Here is a 12,196-nt window from a genome sequence, read left to right as displayed (position 1 = left end):
ATAACTGATATAATACAACAACTGATATACAACTGATATAATACAACAACTGATAACTGATATAATACAACAACTGATAACTGATATAATACAATAACTGATATAATACAACAACTGATAACTGATATAATACCACAACTGATAACTGATATAATACAACAGATATAATACAACAACTGATAACTGATATAATACCACAACTGATATAATACTACAACTGATATACAACTGATATAATACTACAACTGATATACAACTGATATAATACAACAACTGATAACTGATATGATACCACAACTGATAACTGATATAATACAACAACTGATATAATACTACAACTGATATACAACTGATATAATACAACAACTGATTTAATACAATAACTGATATAATACAACAACTGATATAATACAACAACTGATATAATACAACAACTGATATAATACAACAACTGATATAATACAACAACTGATATAATACAACAACTGATATAATATGATAACTGATATAATACAATAACTGATAACTGATACAATAATTGATATAATACAACTGATATGATACAATAACTGATAACTGATCAAGACAAAGGAGATGATTGTGGACTACAGGAAAAGGAGAACCGAGCACGCCCCCATTCTCATCGACGGGGCTGTAGTGGAGCAGGTTGAGAGCTTCAAGTTCCTTGGCGTCCACATCACCAACAAACTAACATGGTCCAAGCACCCCAAGACAGTTCTGAAGAGGGCATGACAAAACCTATTCCCCCTTAGGAGACTGAAAAGATTTGGCATGGGTCCTCAGATCCTCAAAAAGGTTTTACAACTGCACCATCGGGAGCATCCTGACTGGTTGCATCACTGCCTGGTATGGCAACTGCTCAGCCTCCGACCGCAAGGCACTACAGAGGGTAGTACGTACGGCCCAGTACATCACTGGGGCCAAGCTTCCTGCCATCCAGGACCTCTATATCAGGAGGTGTCAGAGGAAGGCCCTAAAAATGGTCAAAGACTCCAGCCACCCTAGACAGACTGTTCTCTCTGCTACCACACGGCAAGCATACCGGATCGCCAAGTCTAGGTCCAAGAGGCTACTAAACAGCTTCTACCCTCAAGCCATAAGACTCCTGAACAGCTAATCAAATGGCTACCCAGACTATCCCCCCCACGCTGCTGCTACTCTCTGTTATTATCTATGCATAGTCACTTCAATAACTCTACCTGCATGTACATAATTACCTCAGTTACCTCGACACCGGTTCCCCTCGCACATTGACTCTGTACCGGTACCCCACTGTAAGGTCTACCTACACCTGTTGTACTCGGCGCATGTGACAAATACATTTTGATTTGAACACTGGGTTAGATTGTGGATGCTATAATACTTGCCACTGGGGGTCAGTATATCACCATAAAGTTACAAATAAAACGGTTTAAGGGTGGTCTAATGTGGTCTTGGGTTGGTTTTAATGAAACGAAGGACATTCATTGTATTTATATTGAACATTGTAACTTGTATACAGGTAGACCAGAGAAGCTACATCCCTTTTTGATTGGCAGATGAGTGGCAACCCTGATTAGAAGCACCTGCTGCTCATCAGTTGCTCACCGTGTTCCCTATAAATGCTGTTTTGAATGGAAAAACATTGTACAGAAAAGTCTGTGTATGCGATCACTGATGCAGTGAAAATAATAATAATATTAACAACAACAACAACAATAATAATAATAATAATAAGTATTATTATTATTATTATTATTAAGTAAGCGACATCTTTTTGAATGCAGACCCATCACACATTTTTGCTTATCTGAATTTACGGGTTTTACGCACCAACCAAACTTCTGGGAGAGCCTGACGGTCCCCTTTTGATTGGCCACGACACCACACAATTTCCAGGATGAATCCACCCAAGTTTTCAATTCATATTACTTTCTCCAAATTCTCCTTCAGCTTGGATAGGCTGAAACGACTAAAGTAATTAAACAGAGTGTAATAACCAGTATATTGATAAGCATATCCTCGTCTATTTCATTTGAACATGCTTCAAATAACCTCTATAATGTTCTGAAACCTATTAGCTGTCTACCTGTTCCACTGAGGATATGACACATTTTCGAAGCAAAGTTGTCTTTTGTTAAAAGGTAAAGGCCAACACGGTTTAAAACCTTTTAAAATAGCCGCATTTATTAAAGGCTGGAATCAATCCGTATCGCGGAAATATTGCATGAGATTTACATTGAAATGTAAAGGAAATTTCCGATTGAGCCGATATAGACAGCGTTTATAGTTAATGCCGTCTCCGCTCATTCCTTTTACATTTCAATCCAGCTATAACGCGGATCTTCCGCGATTTCGACGATACAGATTGAATCCAGCCCTAAACAGCAGAAATACGTAGGCTACAATCACTCCTGCAGTGCAGAAGGCTGTCATTAAACTTCCAAAAGTGAACCTCATTTGGTGCCATTCCAAATACCCACCCAATTAGACTACTATTTTAATGTTATGTTTATTTTTATTGCAACAATAACAATATTACACATCAATACAGGGACATTCCTGTGAATACAATGAAACAATAAAATAATAATAGAACACCAGGCGAATCCCCCCCCCCAAAAAGGAATAATTCAGGACATCATTTATATGCGACAAGGCAATGAGACATTAACAGACATTCAGAGACATGACTCCATTTACATTTATGAATATAGTATTTGGCCAAGAGAATAATGATGTTAATAAAATAGTTATGATGGGAATTACAAGGATAAGCATAACGCCGTTTAACATCATCAAAGGTAAACATAGGTCATTCTGGAGATTTTATACACAACCATTCATGAATTTCAATCCATAGTTCACTAGAATGGCAGCATGAAACAAATAAATGCTGTATAGATTCTGAATCAGAGGAACATAAAACACAAGGCATTTTGTCAAAATGGAATCTTTTGTGCAAGAAATCCTTAACTGGATAAATGGAAGAACATATTTTAAAATGTGTTTCTTTAACTTTTGGGATAACCGGCCAATTAAGGTAAAAGGTAGTCGCTTTTGACCATAGCATGGTGGTCGGTCACGTCCCTAGCAATATATTGAATTATAATCACCAAAAATGACTTCATTAACTGCCGATCATATCCACTTATTGTTGAATTTTTTTATCCAAAAGACTCCAGTCATTATTTGTAAACTTGGACAACAGGGAACAACCTCATATAACAAAGTGCACTTAATAAGTCCAAGTAAAGGAAGTGGAATTGCTTTGCAAACCTTCATATATTCTCTCTGAGTAATATTAACCTGAAATTGACCAATGAACTGATCAAACGGCAAAAACGCCTAATTAGACTACAATCACGCCATTTAAAAGGTGAAAGGGGCGTGTTTTCACGCTAATGGACAACCAATAATCAAGACCGGGCAATATATAGGCGGTATCCTCGGGCCTTTAAATAGCCTACCTCCGCTCACAAAATGGCAGTGATCGCAGCGGGAAGTTAGAGGTAACATCCATTTTCTATTTATTCAAGACTGGAAATATTGCTGGACGTCATGACAAACGTTCAGACGCCAACTGGTTTGGCAAGCCCGGTGGCAGAGAGAGCAACTCTTCCCCGTCGCCATTCAAGCGTTTGTCGGAACTTATTTGGACCCATCGACCATGACGCGCTGAACCGCGAGTTGAAGGCGACGCTGAAGGAAATCTCTGAACGAGACCAGCGTCGATGGAATTTCCACTTCGAGACAGACACACCAATTCCCGGGAGTTACGAATGGGAAGGAATGTCAGCGGAGTCGATGCCTGCCTTCTACCAGGAGTCAGAAGTTGGCGCACGCAGGTAAGCCAAGCACTAGCGGTTCTGGGGGGTTATTTTCAACTTGTTGTGTGATCTTTATGGCCGATGCGCACCTATACGTTTTATCTATAATTACTCTTCATATGACAAGGATTAAAATGGATTTGCCAGTAGATCGTCCACTTGATTAATGATGGCCACTAGCTAAGATATTGCCATGTTCAGTCCAATCAAAGCTACTGTACATTTAATTTTATCTGTGGCCGATGACATTGAGCCGCCTTGGAAAGGCACGTAGAATTATATTACATGTCTGGACCCAAAGGGCTGAAATGTGATGTCTATCCTTACTAGCCGCTTAAACTTGGCGATGTACTGTCCCCATGCGTGACAGAACACTGAGCCAATCATGGCGCAATGTTCCTATTTTCTGCTGGCTTGCCGCACCACTGCAGAAAGCACTGAGCTAGGCTGAAACGCATGCATTTTGGCGCTGCCTTAAGACATACTTGTCTGTATGGGCTTTAACTCATTTATACATTTTTGTTACGTTTGCAAACTGATGTGACACATATTAATGCCAAAATAACATGCAAGCCTCTAGTTTTTTTTTGTTGCTAAAAATGTGGGTCTCCCTCCCAAATAGACCCTAGCTTGTGGATGCTTTACTGACCCCCCCAGTGGCAACTATATCACCATAACGTCACAAACAGCTCGAGGGTGGTCTCATGTTGGCTCTGCTGGAACATGCTAAACCCACATTATGAACAATATATTTATATTGGAAATGAATAAGCCACACGAGAGGCCGCCACACCACTTGCCTGTAACTTGTATACAGGTAGACCAGAAGCCACATTGTTAATTGGCAGATGAGTGGCAACCCTAATTAGAAGCACCTGCTGCTCACCTGTGTTCACTAAGTGCTGGTTTGAATGAAAAAGATTTGTACCTAAACACTGAAGGCTGGAAAGCAGAAACGTCTGTGTACGCATCCCTGATGCAGCGACAATATGACCGACAACTTTAAATGCGGATATCACATTTTTGTATATCGGGAATTACGTGTTTTACGCACCAACCAAACTTCTAGGAGAGCCCGATGTTCCTCTTTTGATAGGCCACGACACCACAATTTACATTCAAGCAACAACCCCAAAAAATCAGTAGGTTCTCAATTGTCCTTCAGTTTGGCTAGGCAGAAACGCTTAAAGTAGTAACCAGTATATTGATTAGCCTATCCTCGCCTGTATCATTGGAACAGGCTTCAAATAACGGCCTATGTTCTGAAACCTATTAGCTCTACATGTTCCACTGAGGATAAGGCACATTTTCGAAGCAACGTTTTTTGTTTGGAAAGGTGTTGGTCTACACGGTATAAAGCCTTTTTAAAATGTCCACCTGTAAGGCTAGATTCCATTCGTATTGCAGAAGATCTGCTTTAAAAGGTCATTTCCGATTGAGCCGACATATGCAGGGTTTACCGTGAACGCAGTCTCTGCTCATTGCCTTTTCAATTTAAATCCAGTAAAGCTCGAACTCATCTCAACTCTGAAGATGCCTAAACGTTTGATTTGGATGTGTGGTGTGAAAAATGTTATGTTATATATTCTGAAATATGGGGGCGTGACATGATCAAACCAAACATGAGTTTTTGGAATGAGTTAGTGGATTTATGGTCAGTAATGCACAAGGCTGAGTACGTATTGTTAGTGTAAAAACAGGAATACAAGAGAACAGTGTAGGAAGGAATTTAAGAAAGCAGCATGTGTTGACTGGCTATTTTGAACAGATATCAGAGGGTCAGTTATTACACCTTGAGGAGACGCAGACAAGAGATCCTCAACAGTTTACGCCAAATAAGTTAGTACAAGCATTGTAATGGGGGGGGGGGGGGGCTGAACTCTGATTTTACACAGGTACTTAAGGGTTTTTTTCTCAAGTAACCAACGTGGCATTTTGAGGAATAATTTTATAACATGTTCCCTGAACTAAACTGGAAAATACGTTAGAACCCTCTTATACATTTAACCCGTATTTAAATGGTGGAAGAAAATGTTTTTCGTAAATCCAGAGCATATCTTCTGTCTGTACAATAATCAGAACTGGATTACATGAAGACAAGCCTACTTTTGCATGTTTCGTTTTTTTTCCAGAAAGCTTTTGATTTTGTAAATGGGGATCTTTTAGCCTGTAGTTTGAAGACAGGGGTTGATGGGACATTTTATCAAGCAAGCCAGTCTCCACAAAGTACCAGTTGCGTGTTAATGAGTATCGTACAGATTGGTTTCCCACACCCTCGGGTGTAAACAAGGAGACGCCTTCACGGGCTTTGTTTTATAAATGATTTGGTAAAAAAGTTAAATATTGGAGTAAGAAATAATGTAATGTTAAGTATTATTTTGATGGCATAACAAGAACTGCGGAAGATGTAATCTGCAGTCAAATTGGTGTATAAATGGCAACTCATGATGAACCAGACAAACACAGATAATGCATTTTAGAAAACCAGCTACTAAGAAGTGCTTTGGTGAGAACGTTCTTCAGTTGACTAACATTTTATAAATATTGCTGTTTATTGATAAACATGTTACCTTTCTATACGCAACGTCTGCCCTGGCCGACTCGGCAAGTAGAGCTCTGAGTTATAGGAAACTCAAGATATTGGTTATGCTACGTATTCCAAACTGTATCACATGCGTGTCCTGTTCTGGACTATGCTGCAGGAGTGTGGGGTGCTAAGATTTTAAAAACGACCATGTTCATAGCAGAGCAGTACGTTACTTTTAGGTCTCCATAAATTTGCACCTGTACTTGCAATAACTGGGGCCATGGGCTGGGACCCAGGTGAGATATGGATTAGACTGTTGGATATGCCAGAATGGCTAGCTGTTTCGGTGGGCTCTAACCATAGACCCCTATGCCTGGGCAACATGTCTGAACATCTGCACGAATCTACATTTAAGGGAAACATAGATATGATTAAACAACTGATTCCATATGAAGACAATGGGTGGAGATGAATCATGAACCTGGTTACGGGTGAATTCTTTAAGATATTATGATATGTATGACCTTCCTAAAAGCTGTGCACAGATCAGGGATTATGCCTCTGCGTATTGAAACAGGTCGGTATTGTGGTGAAGCGGAAAGACGATGTTACTATTGTGACCTAGAAATGGAGAATTAAACTCATTTGATCCTCGATTGCCCTTTTCTACCACGATACATGCTTGCTCTTATTCCAGACAGCACATCAGATATACCCTGGTGTAACCGATGTGAAATGGCTGGTTAGTTGGCGGTGGTGCGCGAATAGCGTTTCAATCAGTGACGTCACCCGCTCTGAGACCTGAAGTGGTTGTTCCTCTTGCGTTGCAAGAGCTGCGGCTTTTGTGGCGCGATGGGTAACGATGCTTCGCGGGGTGTCAGTCGACCTGCGCAGAGGGTCCCTGGTTCAAGCCCAGGTTGGGGCGAGGAAAGAGACGGAAGCTACACTGGCACTATGTTGAGTGATTAGGAGAAATTGAAATTTGTTTTGTCCCTTGTATTTCCGGATATTTAGATAAAGCCTGGAATTAAAAAAGGTTACCTTTAATTCAAATGTAAAAACATTTAGCTTCTGTGTATATAGGCTTGTCTGCCATATGAATAGTCGTTGTTCCAGACTGGATCCTAGTGACATGTTTTCTCTCTATGGTGTGTATTTTACTGCTCCAGGGTTGTAATTATTGTTTGGCTAACCTTCAATATTATGTATGGTTTATTTTTCACTCTGATGCGCAATGCAGAGCACACCGAAAGAAATAATTTAATTACCATAGTGAAACATTAAACCACCTGAAAGTTAACCACATTAGGCGGCATCCTCGGTCCTTTAAAAGCCTACCTACATCCACAGGTCGCAGTTGACGTTAGAAACAGCCCAGTGTGAATCAATTTCCTATTTCTTCAAGACTGGACATATAACTGGATGTCTTGACAAACTTTCCGTCACCAACTGGTTTGGAGAGCCCGGTTGCACAGAGCAACTGTTTCGCCATACAAGCTTTTGTCGGAACTTATCTGGAACCATCGACCTTATACCAGGAGTCGACAATCTGGAGGTATGAGAGGTCAGGTTGTGACGTTCGACAGACTATAGCGCAGAGGTTCACTCATGTACGTGGTTGTTGCCTCAACCAAACCCCTCTATCAGACTGCACTTTGTTCCATCGAAGTAGTCCCCAATACGAGGAAATGTAACTCTAACCCAACACTATGTATTCGGAGTAAGGACATCTTATGAACGTGCAGTCAACGTTACTCAAATTATAGGTAAGTCTACACAGTGGCGATTTTTAGCGTCTACATTTCGGTGGGGCAAACCATGTTCTGTTAGGCCGTCATTGAAAATAAGATTTCTTAACTGACTTGCCTAGTTAAATAATAGTACAAACTATGGCAAGGCAAGGATGCTCGATTAAGAGGTAATCTAATTCTGATTAAGACAATGAGCATGTGAAGATTAACTTTGTTCAGCACTTTTGAAATGTACAATGACAGAATTCAGAACGTGGGCTTTAATAAAAAAAAAAAGTTCTTCCTGTACAAGTCAGACCCATAGGATAAAGGGGGCATATAAAGCGAACAATGAAAGCTCTTACAATATTCGATGACAGTTATCTAAAATGGGCTGTAGGTTACATGTGCACAACCAAGTTAAAACATCAGGCTAATATGGGAGGGGGGAGGGACCAAGTCTACAGTATACATACCTCCCTGGCATATTACATAACTTATGCAGCATACAATACATTTTTGGACTCACTGCAGTGCTCACTTGAACAGGAAGGTGGTCTTTGTGGGCAAATTATCATTTAACTTTGTCAGTTTGGAATTCTCTGGATTTATGGTGCTTTCTAGATAACTTGGGGGGTTTGAAACCAGGTTGACTTGTCAGCGCTCTAGACTTGGAACTCCGAGGTAGATTTTGAACCCTCATTCATTTTCCCAGTCGGCACTTGTTCTTCCCCTCCCCACCTCTTCTCAAACTTTCTTTTTTAAAAGCTTGGAGAAGAGACCCTTAAACCCAGACTTTGACCCCACACCCTCTGCCAACTAGCTGGCAGCTTTGCAGGTCAGCCACTGACTCCTTCCAAACCACTCATTGTTGAAATTGCAATTTCCAACTTGTGTTGTTTATGGCTGACCTTGAGGCTTCTTGGATTGGAATATCTACTGTAACTATGGCAACACCCAAGGGGGCATGAACTTTCTATCTCTCCCTGTAGTTATTTTAACAGAACAGGTGAGGCTCAACTGCCCTGAATAACTAGCTGCCACTAACACAAACTCCTTAATGAGCAACTTGTTTTAATGACTTGCCAACTAGTTTAGTTTATTAATTTGACCACTTTAAAAATATATTTTTTTAAAAGCACAACTTAAGCCATACATGCACATGGATAAAACAAAGTCTGGGACTTATTTCCATTGTGGTCCTCTTGAGACAAGATGGCTAGACAAGATCAAACACAGTATGGCAGTGAAATCATAAAACATTACTACATAACGAAGTTCTTGTTTTGACTATGAATTGAAGGCTAACCGTTCTACACTTCTTCCCTGCAGATTTGTTCCCAATGAGGAGAAGAAATGAGATGACTAGCCCCCAGCACAATTCTTCACTCAATTCCCCTTGAACGCCACGCAGAGGGACCCGTTCGATTAACCACGCTGACAAATGCTACCATCTGCCGCTTCTGCAGTTAATATTTTCATCTCGGACAAAAGATGGAGTAACCCTCCCAAATAAGGCAACATATGTATTTAAAAAATAATTCAACTAACTTGTGTTAATTTATTACGTGTCTGAGATTGTTTTAAATGATATCTGTGAAAGACAATTTATTTGCATTTCTGCTCACTGTATTGATTAGTGAGCCCTCAAATGATACTTAAGGCTAATTTGCTACGTAGGTCATCTGCCTTTTTTGCATTTTTCGGTTGGACAAAAGATGTTGGCCTAGGTTTTTTTTGCCGAAGTAACAATGTCTTATTCTATTTAAAATATTTTATTTGATTTCAACTAACTTATGTTTTAATTCAACTAAGTTTTCTGCGATTGTTTAAATGGTAGCTGGGGAAACTTATTAAAACAATGTAGTTTACATTTTGACTTTCTGCTTACTTTGTTGCATTAGTGAGCCCTCAAATGGCTAACGAGGTGAACAGGGACACCACCTGCCCATGCACACCCCTCACACACTAGAGAAACAATAAGAGCAGCAGTCGTTCCATTTGACAGCACTTGAAGAGTGCCTCAATAAATTGTAGCAGCAGTAGACCTATAGACTAGCCCTCCTACTATGGATGACTTATGAGATCTGCCTCCATTATGGCTCGTTGGTAGATATACTAATCCCACGAGCTATAATTTACTGCTCATAATTCCGCACGGAGATGCAGATGATATTGCCCTCACTGTCGATATGCAAATCAACTGATCCATTCAACATGTAAGTATATTTCCGATATGAGACCAATGTGGAGGTTTTCTGACTGCCTTAACAGGGTATTGGAGAAGATCTCTCTGATTTGTGCCTGTTGAGGCCACGGGTTAGCAATGAACCCTGAGACGGGATTGCTAGCAAGGCTGGAAATTCAAAACATCAAAAATCTAATAATTTCAATTTCTCAAACAATCAACTATTTTACACCATTTAAAAGAAACATCTCCTTAATCTAACCACATTGTTCGATTTTCAAAGAGGCTTTACGGCAAAAGCATAAAGTTAGATTATGTTAGGACAGTACATAGCCACAAAAGTACAAACATCCATTTTCAATTCAAGGTCAGGCGTCACCAAAAGCAGAAACCAGCTAAAATTATGCACCAACCTTTGACAATCTCCATCAGATGACACTCCTAGGACATTATGTTATACAATACATGCATTTTTTGTTCCATCAAGTTCATATTTATATCCAAAAACCGCATTTTACAGTAGCGGTGAAATTCTGTTTTTTTTTTTTTTTTTTTTCTTCTCTGAAATGCTTCCGGTGAACAACGTTACAATTTTCAAAATTACTATTCGAAAACCTTGGTAAATTATAATATTGTCATTCAAATAATTATAGTTTAACATTTCGTAAATGATACTGTCTTGCCAGATTTCAAAATAACTTTACTGGGAAATCACAAGTTGCAATAAACCAGGTGCTGTGCTAAGAACAATAAGCTAGCCTAATTAGCTTAGCATCATCTTGTAACCATGTAATATCAATAATACTATTGTCAATAATCCATTACCTTTGATTATCTTCATCCATTGGCAGTTCCAGGAATTCCAGGTCCACAACAAATGTGGTTTCTTTTGACAAAGTTCATAATTGATGTCCAAATAACTCCAAGTTGTTCCATGTTGTTAGTGCTTCGGTGGCTACTAAAAAGTAGCGCGGGGGGGTGTGTGAAGTCACGGCAAAAAGTTACAAAAATAATCTATGTTTGTTCAAACATGTCAAACGTTTAGCATCAATCTTTAGAGCCATTTTTAACGTGAAACATCAGTAATGTTTCAACCCGACTTCACCTGTGTCTAGAAAAACGTTTTTTAAAAATGTCTCGTGTCTCATGATTGCGCAGGTGCAGGCCATAATGGAAGTGACGACATCCCACGGACGTCAACTTCAATGCATTCTAATTTGCTCCCTGTTAATCATGGAAGCTTCAAACAACTTTATAAAGATCGCTGACATCTAGTGGAATCCGTAGGAGTTGCGAACTGAATCCTTTCTCACTATGGTATCTAATAAACAATGACACTAAATAGTACAGCCACAAAATTCTCATTTTTTTTTAAATCTATTTTTCTCAGGTTTTTGCCTGCAATATGAGTTTTGTTATACTTAGACACCATTCAAACTGTTTTAGAAAATTCAGAGTTTTCTATCCGAATGTGTTAATAATATGCATATCCTAGCTTCTGAGTTGGTGTAGGAGGCAGTTAAAAATGGGCACGTATTTTTTTCAAAATTCTCAATACTGCCACCGTGGCCCGTAGAGGTTAACACCCTAGACATCTGTATAGTACTAGACCAAACAATGTAACACGTAATCAAGACCTGCACATGATTGTCGTTTCTTTTCAAATTCTGTGTTAACTCCAAGTGCTTTTCAATAATATCAGGCTATGAAGATGGCCAACCGTTAATGGCAGGTGCACACTATTTGACTTACCTTTTCTAAAGAAAATACGTCTGTCATAAACAAGTTCAGAAGTGCAATACATTGTATCTTAACCTACGTCTGCCTGTAGAGTAACGTGTCAACTTTTAAATTGACCTATCAAAGACTAATGAATACAACCACAATTAAATGTATCAGATTTGGTCTGGTTCTAGTAGAA

The 12,196-nt window shown here is 39.5% G+C and overlaps 1 long non-coding RNA gene across 1 annotated transcript; it reads left to right on the top strand.

Annotated features, from left to right (window-relative positions):
- The first annotated feature begins 3,461 nt into the window (after positions 1 to 3,461).
- LOC115166778 (uncharacterized) lies at positions 3,462 to 9,958 on the top strand. The gene is made up of 2 exons (XR_003870364.1): positions 3,462 to 3,848; positions 9,420 to 9,958. It is a non-coding gene; the product is annotated as an uncharacterized LOC115166778 (long non-coding RNA).
- Positions 9,959 to 12,196: the final 2,238 nt, after the last annotated feature.

This window comes from Salmo trutta, chromosome 29 (genome assembly GCF_901001165.1).
Source record: "Salmo trutta chromosome 29, fSalTru1.1, whole genome shotgun sequence".
NCBI lineage: Eukaryota > Metazoa > Chordata > Actinopteri > Salmoniformes > Salmonidae > Salmo > Salmo trutta.
Note: the sequence above shows the minus strand (reverse complement) of the source record. Positions and strands in the feature narration are given on the sequence as shown.